At 43.5% G+C, this 21,458-nt stretch overlaps 1 non-coding gene across 1 annotated transcript; it reads right to left on the bottom strand.

Moving 5' to 3' along the window:
• Nucleotides 1-223: 223 nt before the first annotated feature.
• Trnan-guu lies at nt 224-297 on the bottom strand. Its single transcript has one exon. It is a non-coding gene; the product is annotated as a tRNA-Asn (tRNA).
• Between the last annotated feature and the right edge of the window lie 21,161 nt (nt 298-21,458).

The raw sequence follows: 21,458 nt of genomic DNA, 5'->3' as shown, positions 1-21,458 counted from the left end.
CATTCGTTGACAGGGTCCTTTCTTCCAAACCGTTTTTGTGAAGGACGACTGATAACAGTTTAAATACAGGTTGACGAATTAATGTTCCTGTCAATATACTTTTTCCCGTCAACTATCATGCCTCGTCTTTAGAAACTGCCAAAACTGTGCACAAGGTATCATTTCAATAATTAGTTCTGTTATCGAAATCCATTTTGTGGACGAATGGGGATGAATAAAATTACGCCCCCGGGTGGGCTCGAACCACCAACCTTTCGGTTAACAGCCGAACGCGCTAGCCGATTGCGCCACGGAGGCGTCGAGAAATCCGGTCTTTCCGGTGTGTTGACATGTGCACTGCGTCCCGCCGTGCCCGGAGGCACATTGCGTGCTGCGTTAAAGCGGTACATTTTTTTCACCGTCTGCCCTTATTGTTCATCCACAGCGTCGATAACATCAATTAGTGTGAAGGTTCCCTGGTCACCATCCAAGGACTACTCTGGAGTGCTGTAAATCCGTAAATTCTCTTCTAAGCAGATGACACTCAAGTGCCACACATTGTACACCATCCCTGTATCTAGAGCTTAAATATAGTTATTTGGTCTGGACACTTTCCCGTTAAGACCAAGACGTCTAACAACAAATCGCGCACATGTATTTACAATCTTGTTTCACACTTCCTGGCATTCTGGCGACATCCTATGGCTTTAGTTTGATCTAACACTGAAATTCTGTATACGAGAATTTTTCTTCCATTTATTCAACTCACTGCACTGTTTTATCTCGAAATCTTAAATTTCTGTAGTTCTGAAGCCACTGTTATGTCACCAACTTCACTGCACTGCACACGTTCGATAGCTCTGTTTCCACTGCAGACAGGCAGTAGTGGTCATCGCGCCTACTTACCCTGATGACAAAACATGACAATCAAGTTTTGCTAGCATGAGATGGCCTTGTCTCTTCCTTTCCGTCACATCTGTAAACAGTTCGAGAGCACGCCATATAGTAAGATGTTCCACATTTCCTGACATCCAACAACATTCATTTCTTTAGGCCCCTATGGTGGTTGCAGGTGGTACAAGAATTTCTTGAGTTTTATTAACAGTCACAGATACTTATTCCACTATAAACGGTTTAGGCATTCTGTCGTCTTCAAAGAGCCTTACTTCACCTCTAGAGAACCAGTAACCTACCCTCCCACCACCCACTTCACTTCTACAAAGAATCGAATTGCTATCTATGGAACGGTTTCAAATTATTTTTACAGTTTGCTGGAAATCGCCAAGTAAATTAGGCGAATCTTTCAACACTGCAGCAAAATGCTTCTCTCAGATTCAAGAGAAACTGGCGAGACACGCGAAGCTTACAGAAAGCTACACACAGTTTATGAGGGTATATGAAGACTTAGGGCATATGGAACTAATAGCTATACCTGCTGCCATTTCATACTACATGCCACACCATGCAGTTCTTAAGAAAGCCAGCTCGACTACCAAAACACGAGTAGTTTTTGATTGTTTGGGCAAAACGAGCTCTAATTTGTAGCTAAACAGTTTGTTGATGGTCGGACCAACGATTGAACAAGATTTGTGCTCCCTAATATTACGCTTCTGCATCCAACGCATTGCCTTCACAGCTGACATAGAGAAGATGTATCGACAAGTTCTGGTAGCGGATGAAGATCGCGCCTACCAACGAATACTGTGCACCACTGCAGGAATATCAATTAAAGACAGTCACATACAAAATGACCTGTGCACCTTTTCTTGCAGTACTATGTCTGTTACAATTAGCTCATGCAGAGGGCAGATGTAACAAGGCACCAAACATTCTTGCTAATGACTTCAATGTGGACGGTTTATCTTAGGTTGCGATACAGTAGAGGTTGCAATCAAAGTCCAGCAAGATCTCCGAAACTTTTGATGAAATTTCGTTTCTCATTACAGAAATGGTTCAGTAACAGTGTGGAATTCCTCGAAACTATTCCCTCAGAGTTAAGAGAGGCACAAGCACTCTTACAGCTTGATAACGACGATGATATTAAAACTTTAGGTTTACTCTGGCACCCAGCTGCTGATCAGTTCCAAATTGTGAATGATGTCAAGCCGGCACGTAGGGTCTACAGCTTCACAAAACGCACTGTACTGGCTGTCACGTCATCCATTTTTGATCCTCTGGGATTAATCAGTTCCATTGTTATCACATTCAAAATCTTTTTGCGATGTCTGTGGCAGCTTCAGTTAACATGGAACGAGGCCTTTCCTCAAGGGTTGAATTCCAAGTGACAGATACTATACAGAGAGGTTCGTATGACAGATAACATTTGTGTTGATCAGAGAATCATTACAGAAGGAAAACTTGTTAGCATTCAACTGCACAGATGCTGCGATGTTTCAGAGAAGGCCTATGGCTGTTGTATAATGGGTGTTCAAAAAGAAACGAGCCAGAGGCATAATTACAGAAACCAGCACCTGTATGTTAGAAGTATTGACCCTGGCTGTTTAGACACTTGTCCCAAGGTGACACAAGGTGGTGAATGGCTCACATTGAACTGCCAGCTGAACGGCCGAATACTATTCTTTCGGAGTCCCTTCACGCACATTCCGTGACATATGCGCCGGTAACCCTCTCAAAAATACATCAAGTGCCCTTTGCTCGGCCTCCTGCAACAGAACACAATTCGTTTCATCGCTCTGACCCAACTCGTAAGTATACTCATTAATTTCCCTTATCCTGTCCGCAAATTTCTCCACCGTCTCCCCCTGTCTCTTTGCCATTGTAACGTGAAACGTTTGCCCCTCAGAGCCTTTTAAAGGGGACCAAAAATGGCGTAATCACAGGGAGAGAGGTCCGAACTGTATGGAGGGTGGCCGAGAACTTCCCATTTGAGTTTCTGCAGGAGTGCCGTGACTGTGTTGGCCATATGAGGCTTTGCATTGTCATGGAGCAGAATGACCCCATGGGTGAGATTGTCTACTCGTTTTGATTTGATCGCTTGGAGAAGGGTGGTCTAGGTTTGCGAGTAACGCTGGGCATTCACTATTGTCCCATGCTGCAGAAAGTGAATCAGAAGGGGGCCATCTTGGTCAAAGAAGAACGTCAGCATAGGGGCAAACGATTCACCTCGGACGACGACGTCCAGCTGTACATGTGGAACTGGTTAACATTGCAGCCCCGGGAATTTTATGAGACATCCATTCATCACCTTGTGTCACAGTGGCACAAATGTCTCAACAGCCAGGGTCAACATTTCTAACATACAGATACTGGTTTCTGCAATTTTGCCTCTGGCTCGTTTCTTTTTGAAAGCCCAACTAATCATCATGGAATCACATGTGTCAAATTATTAATCTCCAAAACACGAGTATCTCCACTGAAAAAGTTGTCGCCTGGAACTCCGTGGTGCTCTCTTGCTGTTGCAACTATTACAGCATGTTGTTCGCTTGCTGGATAAAGACATAGAATGGACTTACTTGTGGACTGATTCATCCATCGTACTGGCATGGCCCGCATCTCCATCCACGCAGTGGAAGACATTTGTCGGGAACCATGTTGCTGAGATACAGGAAAATAGAGCAGCTGCGGTGTGGAACCATGTATCTACAATGGAAAACCCAGCTGATTTGACTTCGCGAGGAGTGTCTTCTGCAGACCTACAATAAAAGAGACTGAGGTGGGAAGGACCAGCTTGGCTTAAGGAAAACAGCACTTCATGGCCTGTGATAGACCCCTCTAGTGATTCTGCAGTCCAGGAGCTGCCAGAAGAAAGGTGTAAGTAGGCTGTTTAGGTTTTTATGTTGGTAACGCCACGTAGCGCTCTGTATGAAAATCACTGTCTGTGCTGTGTGCAGTCTGTGGCTGGTTGGCGTTGTAGAAATATTCTCTATTGTAGTGTTGGGCAGTTGGATGTGAACAGCGCGTAGCGTTGCGCAGTTGCAGGTGAGCCGCCAGCAGAGGTGGATGTGGGGAGTGAGATGGCAGAGTCTTGAGAGCGGACGATCTGGACGAGAGTCCGTCAGAAAAACGAAATTTCTAAGACTAGATGTCATGAACTGATATATATATTATGACTTTTTAACACTATTAAGGTAAATACATTGTTTTCTCTCTATCAATATCCTTCATTTGCTAGCTATGCCTATCAGTAGTTAGTGCCTTCAGTAGTTAGAATCCTTCCTTTAGCTGGCAGTATTGGCGCTCGCTGTATTGCAGTAGTTCGAGTAACGAAGATTTTTGTGAGGTAAGTGATTCAATAAAGGTATAGGTTATTGTTAGTCAGGGCCATTCTTTTGTAGGTATTATTGGAAGTCAGATTGCGTTGCGCTAAAAATGTGTGTCAGTTTAGTGCTGATCAGAACAAGTAAAGAGAGAAATGTTTGAGTACGTTGAATTTTGCTCAGCTGTTTGAAAATCAAATAACGTAAGAAGTTTACCAGCACAGTCATTCAGAAATTTTTCTAAGGCGATGTTTCAACGGGTTAAAGACCTCTGTCACATCAGCAGAGCAATTGCAGATGGTATCATCTGTCGATACTCAAAGTTGTCACAGTTACAGTGGATAGTGGCATATTGTCTTAGATTCATTAATAGCTGCAAGACTGCAAAGAGAAAAAGAGTAACTGCTGAATTGTCTCGAAATGAACTGCAGGATGCTTTGCTACGGTGTGTCAGGAGAGCAAAAGAAGATACATACACAACGGAAATCTACCAGCCGAAGACCGCAAAGCTAGTGGATAAAAATAGCAAGCTCAAATCACTGCATCCTATCCTCAATGACAGGAAACTGCTATGGGCTGGAGGCAGGCTACAAAATGCTGATCTGTCATATGAGGAGCCAGCTAACCATCATATCACAAGACTAAAAGTGGAAAGTAAACATCGTCATCTTTCCCATGCTGGGTGTAAACTGTTGCTTACTTCTCTCAGAATGCAATACTGGATACCTAATGGACGAAATCCAATCCGGCATGTTCTGCATCAGTGCTTCACTTGTCAGCAATTAAAGGCGTATCCGGCACAACAGCTAATGGAAGACCTGCCATGCCCATGTGTAGAAGCTGTGAGGCCTTTCTTCAGTTATGGGATCGATTACACAGGACCGTTCTATGCGAAAACAGGCTCATGGAGATCCAAATTAAAGGAAAAGTGCTACATTGCCCTGTTTGTGTGCTTGGCTACACAAGCAGTGCAGTTGGAGGTAGTTGGCAAGATGACGACTGAAACATTCCTGTCGGCTCTCAGAAGATTTCTTTCACTGCGGGGGATAGGTGCCAAAACAAGTACAGTGACAATGGGAAAAACTTCGTTGGGGCTAGTCAGGAACTTTGCGAGTTACAAGCTCCTGTGAGCATTCACTAACAGCAGACACAGGTGAAAAGCTTTATGCGCCAAGGCATCGACTGGCACTTCATTCCTCCTGCATCACCACACTTTGGCGGAATATGAGAAGCTGGAGCGAAGTCCTTCAAGTGCCATTTGCAGGGAACGACGGGAACCATATGTCCCACTTTCGAAGAGGTGACAATCCTGATTTGCCAAATTGAGGCTTGCTTGAACTCTCGTCCTCTCATGCAGCTGTCTGCGACCCTACTGATCCCAAAGCCCTCACCCCAGGTCATTTCCTGATTGGAACTGCAATCACAAGCATCCCTCAGCCAGATGTAGGCACAGCCAACATGAGCTTGCTCACAAGGTGAGAACTACTGCAGCAAGGCTTGCAAATCTTTTGGTGGCAGTGGTCATCTGACTGTCTGCAGCAGTGGATGGTTCAAATGGCTCTGAGCACTATGGTACTCAACACCTGAGGTCATCAGTCCCTTAGAACTTAGAACTACTTAAACCTAACCAACCTAAGGACATCACACATATCCATGCTCGAGGCAGGATTCGAACCTGCGACTGTACCGGTCACGCGGTTCCAGACTGAAGCGCCTAGAACCGCTCGGCCACAGCGGCCAGCGCAGCAGCGGACCAAGTGGATTGTCCCCAGTCAGAATGCGCAACTCGGTGGTCATAGTAAGAGACCACCCTTATGTTGGTAGCTGGCAGTCATTGAAGGAGTACACCCTGGGAGTGACGAAATGGTGCGTGCGGTTACTATTCGCACACTGCAGGTGGTTTTCAAGAGACCTATCTGCAAGTTATGTCCTTTACATCTACATCTACATCCATACTCCTCAAGCCACCTGACGGTGTGTGGCGGAGGGAACCTTGAGTACCTCTATCAGTTCTCCCTTCTATTCCAGTCTCGTATTGTTCGTGGAAAGAAGTATTGTCGGTATGCCTCTGTGTGGGCTCTAATCTCTGATTTTATCCTCATGGTCTCTTCGCGAGATATACGTAGGAGGGAGCAATATACTGCTTGACTCCTCAGTGAAGGTATGTTCTCGAAACTTCAACAAAAGCCCGTACCGAGCTACTGAGCGTCTCTCCTGCAGAGTCTTCCACTGGAGTTTATCTATCATCTCCGTAACGCTTTCGCGATTACTGAATGATCCTGTAACGAAGCGCGCTGCTCTCCGTTAGATCTTCTCTATCTCTTCTATCAACCCTATCTGGTACGGATCTCACACTGCTGAGCAGTATTCAAGCAGTGAGCGAACAAGTGTACTATAACCTACTTCCTTTGTTTTCGGATTGCATTTGCTTAGGATTCTTCCAATGAATCTCAGTCTGGTATCTGCTTTACCGACGATCAACTTCATATGATCATTCCATTTTAAATCACTACTAATGCCTACTCCCAGATAATTTATGGAATTAACTGCTTCCAGCTGCCGACCTGCTATATGGTAGCTAAATGATAGGGGATCTTTCTTTCTATGTATTCGCAGCTCATTACACTTGTCTACATTGAGATTCAATTGCCATTCCCTGCACCATGCGTCAATTCGCTGCAGATCCTCCTGCATTTCAGTACAATTTTCCAGTGTTACTACCTCTCGATGTACCACAGCATCATCCGCAAAAAGCCTCGGTGAACGTCTGATGTTATCCACAAGGTCATTTATGTATACTGTGAATAGCAACGGTCCTACGACACTCCCCTGCGGCACACCTGAAATCACTCTTACTTCGGAAGACTTCTCTCCATTGAGAATGACATGCTGCGTTCTGTTATCTAGGAACTCTTCAATCCAATCACACAATTGGTCTGATAGTCCATTATGTTTTTACTTTGTTCATTAAACGACTGTGGGGAACTGTATCGAACGCCTTGCGGAAGTCAAGAAACACGGCATCTACCTGTGAACCCTGCTCTATGGCCCTCTGAGTCTCGTGGACGAATAGCGCGAGCTGGGTTTCACACGACCGTTTTTTTTTTCGAAACCCATGCTGATTCCTACAGAGTAGATTTCTAGGCTCCAGAAAAGTCATTATACTCGAAATAATACGTGTTCCAAAATTCTACAACTGATCGACGTTAGAGATATAGGTCTATAGTTCTGCACATCTGTTCGCCGTATTTCTCGAAAACGGGGATGACCTGTGCTCTTTTCCAATCCTTTGGAACGCTACGCTCTTCTAGAGACCTACAGTACACCGCTGCAAGAAGGGTGGCAAGTTCTTTCGTGTACTCTCTGTAAAATCGAACTGGTATCCCATCAGGTCCAGCAGCCTTTCCTACACTCCTGGAAATTGAAATAAGAACACCGTGAATTCATTGTCCCAGGAAGGGGAAACTTTATTGACACATTCCTGGGGTCAGATACATCACATGATCACACTGACAGAACCACAGGCACATAGACACAGGCAACAGAGCATGCACAATGTCGGCACTAGTACAGTGTATATCCACCTTTCGCAGCAATGCAGGCTGCTATTCTCCCATGGAGACGATCGTAGAGATGCTGGATGTAGTCCTGTGGAACGGCTTGCCATGCCATTTCCACCTGGCGCCTCAGTTGGACCAGTGTTCGTGCTGGACGTGCAGACCGCGTGAGACGACGCTTCATCCAGTCCCAAACATGCTCAATGGGGGACAGATCCGGAGACCTTGCTGGCCAGGGTAGTTGACTTACACCTTCTAGAGCACGTTGGGTGGCACGGGATACATGCGGACGTGCATTGTCCTGTTGGAACAGCAAGTTCCCTTGCCGGTCTAGGAATGGTAGAACGATGGGTTCGATGACGGTTTGGATGTACCGTGCACTATTCAGTGTCCCCTCGACGATCACCAGTCGTGTACGGCCAGTGTAGGAGATCGCTCCCCACACCATGATGCCGGGTGTTGGCCCTGTGTGCCTCGGTCGTATGCAGTCCTGATTGTGGCGCTCACCTGCACGGCGCCAAACACGCATACGACCATCATTGGCACCAAGGCAGAAGCGACTCTCATCGCTGAAGACGACACGTCTCCATTCGTCCCTCCATTCACGCCTGTCGCGACACCACTGGAGGCGGGCTGCACGATGTTGGGGCGTGAGCGGAAGACGGCCTAACGGTGTGCGGGACCGTAGCCCAGCTTCATGGAGACGGTTGCGAATGGTCCTCGCCGATACCCCAGGAGCAACAGTGTCCCTAATTTGCTGGGAAGTGGCGGTGCGGTCCCCTACGGCACTGCGTAGGATCCTACGGTCTTGGCGTGCATCCGTGCGTCGCTGCGGTCCGGTCCCAGGTCGACGGGCACGTGCACCTTCCGCCGACCACTGGCGACAACATCGATGTACTGTGGAGACCTCACGCCCCACGTGTTGAGCAATTCGGCGGTACGTCCACCCGGCCTCCCGCATGCCCACTATACGCCCTCGCTCAAAGTCCGTCAACTGCACATACGGTTCACGTCCACGCTGTCGCAGCATGCTACCAGTGTTAAAGACTGCGATGGAGCTCCGTATGCCACGGCAAACTGGCTGACACTGACGGCGGCGGTGCACAAATGCTGCGCAGCTAGCGCCATTCGACGGCCAACACCGCGGTTCCTGGTGTGTCCGCTGTGCCGTGCGTGTGATCATTGCTTGTACAGCCCTCTCGCAGTGTCCGGAGCAAGTATGGTGGGTCTGACACACCGGTGTCAATGTGTTCTTTTTTCCATTTCCAGGAGTGTATTTTGCGCGATTTTAATTGTTTCTCTATCCCGTTGTCGTCTATTTCGATATCTACCATCTTGTCATCTGTGCGACAATCTAGAGAAGGAATTACAGTGCAGTCTTCCTCTGTGAAACAGCTTTGGAAAAAGCCATTTAGTATTTCGGCCTTTAGTCTGTCATCCTCTGTTTCAGTACCATTTTGGTCACAGAGTGTCTGGACATTTTGTTTTGATCCGCCTACCGCTTTGACATATGACCAAAATTTCTTAGGATTTTCTGCCAAGTCATTGCATAGAACTTTACTTTCGAATTCATTGAACGCCTCTCGCATAGCCCTCCACATACTACATTTCGCTTCGCGTAATTTTTGTTTGTCTGCTAGACTTTGGCTATATTTATGTTTGCAGTGTTCTAACTCGGTTGTTGTACCACGGTGGCTGTTTTCCACCTCTTACGATCTTGCTTGGCACATACTCATCTAATGCATACTGTACGATGGTTTTGAACTTTGTCCACTGATCCTCAACACTATCCGTACTTGAGACAAAACGTTTGTGTTGAGTACTCTGAAATCTGCTTTTTGTCACTTTTGCTAAACAGAAAAATCTTCCTACCTTTCTTAATATTTATATTTACAGCTGAAATCATCGATGCAGTAACCGCTTTATGATCGCTGATTCCCTGTTCTGCGTTAACTGTTTCAAACAGTTCGGGTCTGCTTGTCACCAGAAGTGATGTGATAGAAAAGTGATGAGTGTATTCGCGTTTTTCATTTGTGTGCTTTTCTCCTTTTGCCTTGTGTGTACCTTGCAGCAGATTCAGTGTATTACGTCATGTTTTATGTTTAAATGTATATTTGTTTACGTGATTGTGATTTCGAGATACCAGTTACAAACTGTATGGACAGAATACCTGATTGAAGGACGCAAAGTTGTGTGCATTTACTTGTGTTATTTTCTATGGTTTAGCAGGACTTGTGTTACTTGTACTATGCCGGAAAGAAATTAATATTTCTTTGGCAGCCAGTATGTTCGGTCGTTACATGTGACTGAGTCTCTGGACAGTGCTGCCCTATCTGGAGGTATTTGTGCATTAGGGACAGTGGTCAGTGGGTCACCCCTCTAAGGGCATGTAACGGGATACTCGCCGCGGCAAGGGAGAGATTTGCAGTTGTGAATGGACAGTCGGTTGGGCGGCTGTCGTATGTTAGGGCCTGAGCGCTTCGCTTGCTAAAAGGCGAATATGTATATTTTCTTTGTATGTGATTGTTATCAATAATAAGTTGAAATGGTTCAAATGACTCTGAGCACTTAAACCTGACTAACCTAAGGACATCACACACATCCAAGATCGAGGCAGGATTCGAACCTGCGACCGCATTGGTTGCGCGGTTCCAGACTGATGCGCCTAGAACCTCTCGCCCGCACCGGCCGGCCAATAATAACCGCTTCTCTACATAGTTGTCATTCGTTGCAGTCCGAATGGATCCGAACCATTATATAGTTCTTTAAATTTCTGGTCCTCTGGTGAAATTGACGATTCAAATTTCCGCCGGCGGACGCTAACGTTATTAATGCTCGAAGTATACGACCTGACCCAGTTAACTTAGATGCAATCAGGAATTTTCCTAGTCCACGAACTAGAAAGCAACTGAAATCTTGCCGGCCGCGGTGGTCTCGCGGTTAAGGCGCTCAGTCCGGAACTGCGCGACTGCTACGGTCGCAGGTTCGAATCCTGCCTCGGGCATGGATGTGTGTGATGTCCTTAGGTTAGTTAGGTTTAAGTAGTTCTAAGTTCTAGGGGACTGATGACCACAGATGTTAAGTCCCATAGTGCTCAGAGCCATTTGATCCATTTTGAATTGAAATCTTTCCTTGGACTTTGTTCTTTCTTTCGACTATTTTACCACACCAACTTTTAAACAGCAAACAGCTATAGAACCTATTCAAAAAGAATCAGATATGGATATGGTCTGACCAGTGTCAGAAAGACTTTGTTAGTACTAAGCATGCTTTGGTTAACGCAAACATTTTGGACCACCCTGATTTTAATTTAGATTTTTGTATGACATGTGACGCCTAATCCTATGGGTTAGGCTGTTGTTTATTTCAAACTGTAAGAATGGAGAGCAAGAACATAAGAAAATTATTAGTTTTGCGAGCCGCACACTTAGTGAATGTGAACACACTTACTCTACCACGTAACTTGAAACACTCTCCATTGTGTGGGCTTTAAGAAATTTAGTTATTATTTGTATGAAGCACACTAAAATTTTTACTGCTCGCCAAGCTCTCACATTTCTGTTAACTTGTAAGCTTGTACATCCCAGATTATCATGCGGGGCTTTATCTTTGCTAAACTACTCCTTTTAAATTGTATATGTTGAGGATAAAGACAACATCATTGCCGACGCTTTGTCTCGTCTGCCTCAAGGCTTGAATAAGTGTAACTCTGACCTGGAGAATGTGAATAATTACCGAATACTTCTTATGCAGGATAAGCTATATCACCAGTATTATATCAACTTGTATACAGAAATATGTCAACGTTGCAGAAATCTGATCCTCACTGGAGTAAGGTTAGAGTTTTATTCACAAATCAACCTGACGATCCTCTGTCTAAGCGATATTTGATGATACATAATGATGTGTTATTTTATCGCCGTCATTCTGAAGCCACTACATTGTGTGTTTATATTCCTAAGGATTCTGAACGCAACTTAATTTGGCACACACATTTAGTTTGGGGTCATTATGGTACCAAGAAGTGCCTAGCAGAGCTTAGTACCTACTGTTACTTTAGCAACATGAGACATAAGATACGCAGTGTACGCAAAACATTTGCGATTTGTCAAAATCTAAACCTCTGAACTTGTCTACGAAGACTGATTTGCATTCTATTCTACCCAACAAACCTCTAGAAATTGTAAGTTCTCACATAAGTGGTCGACATCCCACAGGCAGTGGTGGTGTGAAATATTCTTGCATTTTACGATTTGTTCTCCAAGCATGTTAAACTGTATGCTATAAGATCTGCTACTGCCACTGTCAACATTCATCTTTTCTCATGTGACTACATTCCTCACGTGAGGAAAGCAAAAGCTGTTTTACCCGACAATGCTGTATACTATACTGGGTATTCCCCTGTGTAATCCCACTGAACGTGTGTTCTGTGAGATTAACAGATTTATGAGAACCTACATTTCTGCTAAAACAAACCAACTGGGTAACATATTTGTCTTTATTTGAAGAGGTACACGGCAATCCCAATGTTTATGGAACTCCATACACTCCTAATGAGCTCATGTTCGATCGCAAAGAAGACAATGATTGGACAATGCTGTTACCAAAATTTTCTTTTCAGCAAACAACACACGACGAAAAGGTAAGGGATGTCTGTGCGATGCTGACTGCGGAAGCCAAAATTAGGAACAAAACTTATGCGCGCACCTAAGAGGAAGCAGGAATTTAAAGTTGGTATGTTAGTGATTTTGCGTACTCACCATAAGTCGCCTGCTTTTCAGGGGCGCAACGCGAAGTGGCGTCTGCTGTTCGATGGCCCTTATGTTATTGTCAGCATTCCCCATCCTGGTGCATATCTGCTGCAGCATCCAAAAACAAACAGAGTTATTAGACTATATGTTCACCGTGATCTTAGAGTACACTATGCTCAACAGTAAACACATGCTTAAGTTATACACAACTATTAAATACACAACTAATAAAGACTATTCATGATATATTGCTATGTGTATAGCCGTGATGAACTATTTATGTCTGGAATTTGAATACAAACTGTTAATGTAAGGTCGTGTAACAAATTGTTTGCGTAAAGACTTGCCAATGGACATTTGTTCTACGTCACAACTACTTGTGTACGAATATTTGTAGGCTATATTGCCTGACAAACTGAGTACGAGAAAAAACTGTCATAGTGAATTGCAGCGACACTTTTGAATGCATCGCAAATTGACATTTACTGCGCTGCATCTCTGTGTATCTGCATCTCTGCACGTCTGAATAGCAAGAACTGGTTCACTATTGCACCTACGGTCGCTTTGTTCCAAAACGATGAAGACCACTCGACGGGTGGAGGAATTTTGGACGGGTCCTTAGGGATCAAAATGTTCTTGAAAATGACTGATACTCTTACCTGGTCTGAACAAGCATCGTACCCTCCGAGGTCCTGCTTCCACGCCTCCACGAACTTAGGCTGTGGGATGGGAATCCACCAGTCCTCTGTCAGGCGATGTACGACCTAGGACAAAAAAAATCAGTAACATCAGCCTAAATAAACAGTGTAACTAGTGCAAAAATGTAAACTGTGCCACGAGTGATCGAGCACACGCATCTGTATCAAAAATGTGTCAAAATAATTCCAACGACATTTACGTAACATTTACTGCCATAAACAATGCTCACCTTTATAATGTTGTCGTATGTTTTCGGTTCATGGAACTGTGAACGACGACACGTCGTGAAAAGACATTATATCTCAAACAAAAAGACATTTCAAGGGCAATACTGTGCGAAAGAGACTATCAACAATAAGAATTTGTAATTTTATGTGAAAGAATGTAACTTTAGGATTTTGTACCTGTTTTAAATGTTAATCCACATTTGTGAAATATTTGATGATAAATCTTGTCTCTGCGACGTGTTATGCACATGAATACACGGACTGAGTATGAACTATGTATCACTGTGTCGTGTGATGAACTCGCTTCGCAACGGCCGCTCAGGTACTTAACTTTACGCGACCGCGCATGCGCTGTACGCGCAATATCAACATGAAACTGCTATAGGCGCACGCGCCTCATTCAGACATTGAAAATCTTTTTTGTGTGAATATTATGTTATGATAATGTATGTTATATATGATATGTATGTGTATTTGTAGAGTTATGTATTCAATGTGCTTTAGAGTGAGTTGCTCGCCTGCAGCTGTGTCCTTTCGCCTGGCAACTCAGGGGGCAATTTAAAGGCGCATTTGCATGCTGAGTTTTTGTTAGCAGAAAACGAAATTATAAGTAATGAAATTAAGAAATAATTTCAGCCATAGAGATAGTCCACGGCTGTATAAATATTGTATCCAGCCGCTGGAAACATTTGAAGATATTTGGAAATTTGTGGTAAGGTCTTATGGGACCAAACTGCTGAGGTCATTGGTCCCTAAGCTTACACACTATTTAATCTAACTCCATCCAACTTAAACTAACTTACGGTAGAGAAAACACACACCCATGCCCAAGGGAGGACTAGAACCTCCGACGAGGGGAGCCGCGCAGACCGTGACAAGGCGCCTCAGACAGCGCGCTGCTCCAAGTGGCGAAGATTTTTGATCGTCAGATTATTAGCAGAATTAGAGGCACCTTTTGTTTTCTAGGTCTTGTCCAGACAGGACGTGTTTTGGCACACCGCCATTAATACTACATTGTTTTGTTAACACCTTCTCGAGATGCAACCAAACTGCACTCGTAATTGCATAATACAAGTCTCGATGTAAGTGTCGTAATTTAATTGTGTTTTATTTCAGAATATGTTGTTATTACTAACCTAGTATGTTTTATTTTGTACATTTAGTCATTGTAAGATTGTTGGGTGCGTTGACATGGCAAAAGGTTCTCTACGTCTAATCAAAATGTCGTCCAGCTTGATCCACCATCGTCCTCGGGTGCTGTCTTATTACGAAGTCTGAATATAGTGAAAACACAGAGGGAAGAAACACGGTTAAAAATACATGAATGAACCTTTAACAAAAAAAAGCATTGCTCAAACGCCGAGAGTTTGTATGAAATTTAATATTTATTACTACAATTTATTGTATTGTCTCGATCCAGGTACGAACGAGCTAAAATTAAAGAACATTTCATTTCGGAAACCATTAAGGAATTCACTGTGCCGAGAATACCACATTTCAGGCATTATCTCTCACCACGGACAACGCAGTTGCCAGCAGCCTTCACTTAACGACCGAGAGCAGCAGCGTTTGCGAGAGTTGCCAGTACTAACAGACAAGCAACACTGCCTAAAAGAACCGCAGAAATCAATGTGGGTTGTACGACGAACGTATCCGTTAGGAGAGTGCTGCAAAATTTGGCGTTAATGGGCTCTGGCAGCATGACCAGACGACCGACGTCAGTGCCTTTGCTAACAACACGACATTGCCTACAGTGTCTCTCCAGGACTCGTGACCATATCAGTTGAACCGTAAACGACTGGAAAACCGTGGCCTGGCCAGATGAGTCCCGATTTCAGTCGGTAAGAGCTGATGCTAGGGTTCGAGTGTGGCGCAGACCCCACGAATCCATGGACCCAAGCTGTTAACAAGGCACAGTGCAAGCTGGCAGTGGCTCCATAATGGTGTCGGCATTCTTGACGTGGAATGGATTGGTTCTGAAAGTAGTCATGATCGACTACTTGGAGACTATTTGGAGCCATTCAATGGCGGAATTTTTGTGGACGACAAAGCGCCATTTCATTGGGTCACATTTGTTTGCGACTGGTTTGAAGTGCATTCTGGATAGTTCGAGCGAATGATTTGGCCATCCAGACTGCCCGACATGAATCCCATCGAATATTTATGGAATATAATCGACAGGTTAGTTCGTGCACAAACACCTGCACAAGCAACACTTTCGCAGTTATGGGTGGATACAGAAGCAGCGTGACTCAATATTTCTGCAGGGGACTTCCAGCAACTTGTTGAGTCCATGCCACCCGGAGTCGGTGCACTACGCTGGGAAAAAGGAGAACCCACACGATGTTAGGACGTATCCCACGAGTTTTATCGCCCCATTGTATGTTTCCTATATCATATCAGATCTGGCTGTGATCCACGCCCATGCCTTGTACGACTTGATAATTGGCTCTACCATCTCTCGGTGGACTTTTATAACGAAAGCTGTTGAAGAATTAGTCGCAACAGTCAGGAATTCTCGCCCTCAGCAATTCTTGACTCCATCAATTTTGACTCCAGTTAGAGAAGAAGGAACATCTGAAGGTGCTAAACGAAAGACTTGCCAAGTCGATTGTGCAATAAAACAAAATTACAGATAATTGTTTTGCATGCAAAAATTTGTATGCGGATCATGTTAAAGCTAAATGATAGGCAAAAAGTGCAACTGAAGTTCTCTAAATATACAGAGTCCTCCATATACATGTGAGTAGTAAAACACTACTTATTTGTTAGAGGATAAAAATATAATAAGTGAATAGCTAAATAATGTTTATAACCTGTTGTTATATGATGTAAAACACAAACACTGAAAATGCAAGCTTTTTATGTACCTCCAACGCAGTGTTACTTATATTTGCATGGTGTAACACAAAACAAAATCTAACAGGTTCAAATAAAAAGTAGCCACCTAGTTAGTACACACACACAAAAAAATGATTACAGAGAATCAAATTTTTGTTGCCCTTGGGAGCAGTTAAATAAGCAACTTGCAACTGGCTCTGTTTACCTGGGTGAGCGTTTCAGCCAATTATTAATGTAGATACGACCAGCAGCTGCAGTGTCAATTCGTGGATTCTTTCGTATGGAGAGTAAGAGACGAACACAGCGTGAGCAATGAAGTGTCGTGTGGCGTCTGTTATCAAGAGCATATTTAACTGTAATTTAGTTTTAATGTAAATACGCTGCTTAAGCTTCATCACTAAACAAAAGGACAATTGATTTCAGATACCTATTTTCCCACTCATCGCAGACAAAATTAAAAGATCTACCGAGATACCCGCAAATCGGAATTAGCTACACAAGAAGTAGCCTAATACATTCAAATCTTTTTTTTCATTACTTACTTTCATCTTATTTTCTTCCCAACTAATTGCGTTTCTATACATTCTTGGGGGGAAAAAACGCACAACGAAGAAATTATCCAAATAGGACGGAAATCGCTAGATGCAACGTACATGTACAGACAAACAAATGATTACAATTTCACAAAAATTGGATGATTTATCCAAGAGAAAGACTTTCACAAACTGAGCAAGACAGTAACACGTTGGTCCACCTCTGACCTTTTTGCAAGCAGTTATTCGGCTTGGCATTGATTTGATAGAGCTGCTGGGTGTTCTCCTGAGGGATATCGTGCCAAATTCTGTCCAAATGGCGAGTTAGATCGTCAAAATCGCAATCTGATCGGGGGGCTCAGCCCATAATGCTCCAAACATTCTCAGCTCGGAAGAGATCCGGCGATCTCGCTGTCCAACGTAGGGTTTGCCAACCACTGCATGTGAGCGGTTATTATCTTGCTGAATTGTAAGCCCAGGATGGCCTGCCATGAAGGCCAAAAAAACTTGGTGTAGAATATCGTCGACGTACCGCTGTCGTGTAAGGGTGCTGCCGATGACAAGAAAAGAGGTCCTGCTGTCACAAGAAATAGCACCCAGACCATCACTCCTGGTTGTTGGGCCATATGGCGGGCGACAGCCAGGCTGGTATCTCATCGCTATCTGCGGCATCTCCAGACACGGCATCGCCGGTCATTGGAGCCCACCTCGAAGCGGGATTCATCACTGAAGACAATTCTACTCCTATCGATGAGATTCCAGGCCAAAGGCGTGTCTGGAATGTCCCGGACGGTGGTAGGAAACTAACCTATCGGCCGTCAGACAGCCCGCCAATCAGGAGTGATGATCTGGGGCGGCATTTCTCTTCATACCAGGACCCCTTTGGATGTCATCCGCGGCACTCTTACAACACAGCGGTACGTCGACGATATTCTATTCCCCATTTTGCTGTCCTTCATGCCATGCCACCCTGGGTTTACATCTTAGCTACATAATGCCTGCCATCACATGGAGTTTCTGTAGCTTGTCTTCATGCTTGCCAAACTCTGCCCTGGCCAGAAAAGTCACTGGAACTCTCCCGAACTGAGAATATTTGGAGCATTATAGGCTGGACCCTCCAACCACTTCCGAACTTTGACGATCTAACGCGCTAGTTCGACAGAATTTGTCACCATATACCTCAGGAGGACAATTAACAACTCTATCAATCAACACTAAGCCGAATAACTGTTTGTGTAAGGGCCAGATGTGGACAACGCATTATTGACTTGTTCAGTTTGTGGAACTTTTTTCTCTTGGATAAGTGATCTAATTTTTGTGTGTGCATGTACATCAAATCTACCGATTTCGGGCCCATTCGGATAATGCTATCGTGGTGCGTCATTTCTTTTTGTCTTAGAGTGTACTTATTATTAAATGTTAGTTTATAATTTAGTATCTGAATATCGTTTCATAAGCGCCTAAGAAAAAAATGTATACTACAGGGTGTCCCAAAAAGAATGGCCCGATTTTAAATAGAATTATTTATTAGGAAGAAGGGCTTAACACCAACAATTTGCATACTATATTACTCAGAAAAGACAGAAGTTTATAAAAATCCATCATAAAGGTTCAATATGTCCTCCATTGGCTACACGTACGACATCTAGCTGATAACCGAATTCATCCCAAACTGAGCGTACGGCGTCTTTCGTCACTGAAGCTACAGCAGTTGATATTCTGGTTTTTAGTTCATCAATGTCACGTGGTAAGGGAGGAATGTAAACACATTATTTAACATATCCCCACAGGAAGAAATCACATGGTGTTAAGTCAGGGGACCTAGGAGGCCAAGAGTGTAATGCCTGGTCTCGCGGTCCTGTACGCCCTATCCAACGTTGAGGCACGTTGGCGTTGAGGAAACTGTGCACGTTGTTGTGCTCCATCTTACTGATAGATGAAATTGTCAAAGTCAAGTTGCGGGAATAACCAGTTCTGTAGCATTGCAAGATATGATTGTCCCGTTACGGTTTCTTCCTCAAAAAAGTAGGATCCATAAACCTTGCTTTGCGAAACAACACAAAAAACATTCGCTTTTGGTGAATCACATTCGTCTTCAATTGTTTCGTGAGGATTTTCGAGCCTCCACATACCCACATTATGACGGTGAACCTTACCACTAATATGGAAAGCTACCTCATCGCTGAATATCAATTGTGACATAAAAGTGTCATCTTCCATGTCCTCTAAAATAGCATTGCTAAAGTCTACTCGCTTCACTTTGTCAGTATCTCGAAGAGCTTGCACCTGTTGTAATCGGTATAGTTTGAGGGCTAAACGATGCCGTAACACACGCCACACTGTGATGCGCGGTAACGCAAGTTCTCGGCTAGCACGAAGCGTAGACTTGCGGGTGGCTCTGCTCAAATACTCGTCGGATTTGTTCCACTGTTTGTTCAGGAACATGTGGCCTTTACAGAGGCACCCTGTTTCTTCAAACTGTTTGTACCACTGTCGAATGTTCTTTGGTGATGGTGGTTTAGCCCGAAATCGAATATGAAACGCCCACTGAACTGTGATCACTGACTGAGTACGACTAAATTTAATAACACAATACGCATTCTGTTGTGCGGATGCCATATTGCGCGAGACATGCTTCACACTCCAGGTCAGCGCTCGTAGCGACATCGAGCGGATTTATCTGAAACTCTAGACCATGCCGATTACATCTAGCGCTGTTTCATTGTCATGACCTAGTGACATTTGTCTCAATATTATTACTAGTTAAAATCGGGTCATTCTTTTTGGGACACGCTGTATTATGTAGAGAATTTTCACTGCATTAATGTACGTTATATGACCTGTTTTTGACGTACAGAGAGGCAAGTTTTATTATGGACAGAAATAAATAAATGAAAAATAGAGGCGATGTCTCAGGAAGGATTATGGAAAGTAAAATATGGAGTATAAGACTATATATTATTAATCCGTGACTTGAAGATGGGTTCTTGTCTGTGAATACTCGTAAAGAAACAGCACTTTTTGGTGTTTGCATCACGCCGTTCTTTGCAGAAAATATTTTAACAATGATATCTTAAGATGATTGAATTGTAGAAACCCGTTAAAGTTGACTAAATCATAAGCAATTGTTACTTCGACTGCGACACTGACTGCGACTGAAAACAGATTCTGCCATGCGATCCTGTGATAAATGTGAATGAATTCATGAATTTTATTTTTCCGCGACTAGGCTTATCTACCCTTAGTCAGTTATGCTCCCAGGGTCTTTTCCGTAATTACCTAGTACTTGGATCGCGATATACTGGTTGGTTATAATTGAACTTCCGCTACTTGACAGGGGATCCATGAAGAACCAATGACCGTAGGACAAAGAAACTTCGTGTAAACTTTTGTAAGGAAATGTTAAAGAGAAATAATGAATAAATTATTGAAAGATATGTATTTTAACTTACACATCAAAATGTAACATTTGCTGATTGCGAATCATGTTTACGTTCCAGGTACAAACGTCTCTCGGTGACGACCATCTGCATTCACGACAGCCTGGAAATTCACTAGAGATTGCGGAGGCGCGGTTCGTTTCGTCCATTACCTGGACCTACCTGTGAACTTGTTGCAGCAGATGGCCGGTAGGAAAGCCGAGCACAAAGCTACTGCACTGCAACTCGCACCAGGCTGCGTACAACGTAACTATTCCAAAACTCGGGAAAAGTTCTTAATTTTGAATGAAAGGTGGAAATATTGGTAAAACTTCGGTATACTGCCAAGCCATGCTAATCTTAACACAGTCATACATAAACCCTTTCATTGACGTTAGCAAGTTTATGGTGACGTGTTTCCCGAAATCTGAACAGCTTCTAACACGCATTATTCGTAAATGAAAATGCTCGCCATAGTATTAAGTTTGTCGGTGTCTAATGCACTCAAATTTTTAGTCACCGATCTGCTCAATATACCACGCGGAATTACTGTCTTTTCTCATACACAAATTTACTTAAAAAATCCGTACTTTCTAAAAAACACACCGGAATAAATATGCCTTCACATTAAAACACTTTTGAAACATGTAGCACAACTAAAGCCGGCAAATTATAAATTTCATCGGAGCTCATGCTACACACGACCGTACCACTGAAAGGCTGGGCTACGATTCTTAGATTGCTCTAAGGATATATCTCCAAGAGAAAACACGCACGAAGAATACTTCGTTCTGATTGGTGAGTTTTCTTTAAGGCCAATATAAAAACATTATTCTCCCGCGTTACTCCGCGCTTTTCATGACTATAACCAATCACCAAATAACACACTTTCGAACTGTACTTTCTCCCGAGATAAATATTTAACATTCTGATATTTTGTTATACTTAACGTTATTAGCTATTTTCATTTGCGCTCGAATTAGCTTTCCTTTTACCATAAACTTACTTAACATATGATACAAAATTCCCTGTCGTCTGCATTCACTCTGTCTTTAAACTTTCTCACACTAGTTCACACAGCGTTCATCAATAGAAAAATGATCTACATGTTTACTTTAGACCACATTCACGCATCATTCACACTACTAAAAGCATATACAAAACTGTTCAAAAATAAATAAACAAAAAAACCTTCAAGAAATAAATAAAACCATTCACGAAAACATTCTTTTGAC

The sequence above is a fragment of the Schistocerca americana genome, chromosome 1 (assembly GCF_021461395.2).
Source record: "Schistocerca americana isolate TAMUIC-IGC-003095 chromosome 1, iqSchAmer2.1, whole genome shotgun sequence".
Taxonomy (NCBI): Eukaryota; Metazoa; Arthropoda; class Insecta; order Orthoptera; family Acrididae; genus Schistocerca; species Schistocerca americana.
The sequence above is the reverse complement of the archived record's forward strand: the minus strand, read 5'-3'. Positions and strand labels throughout refer to the sequence as shown.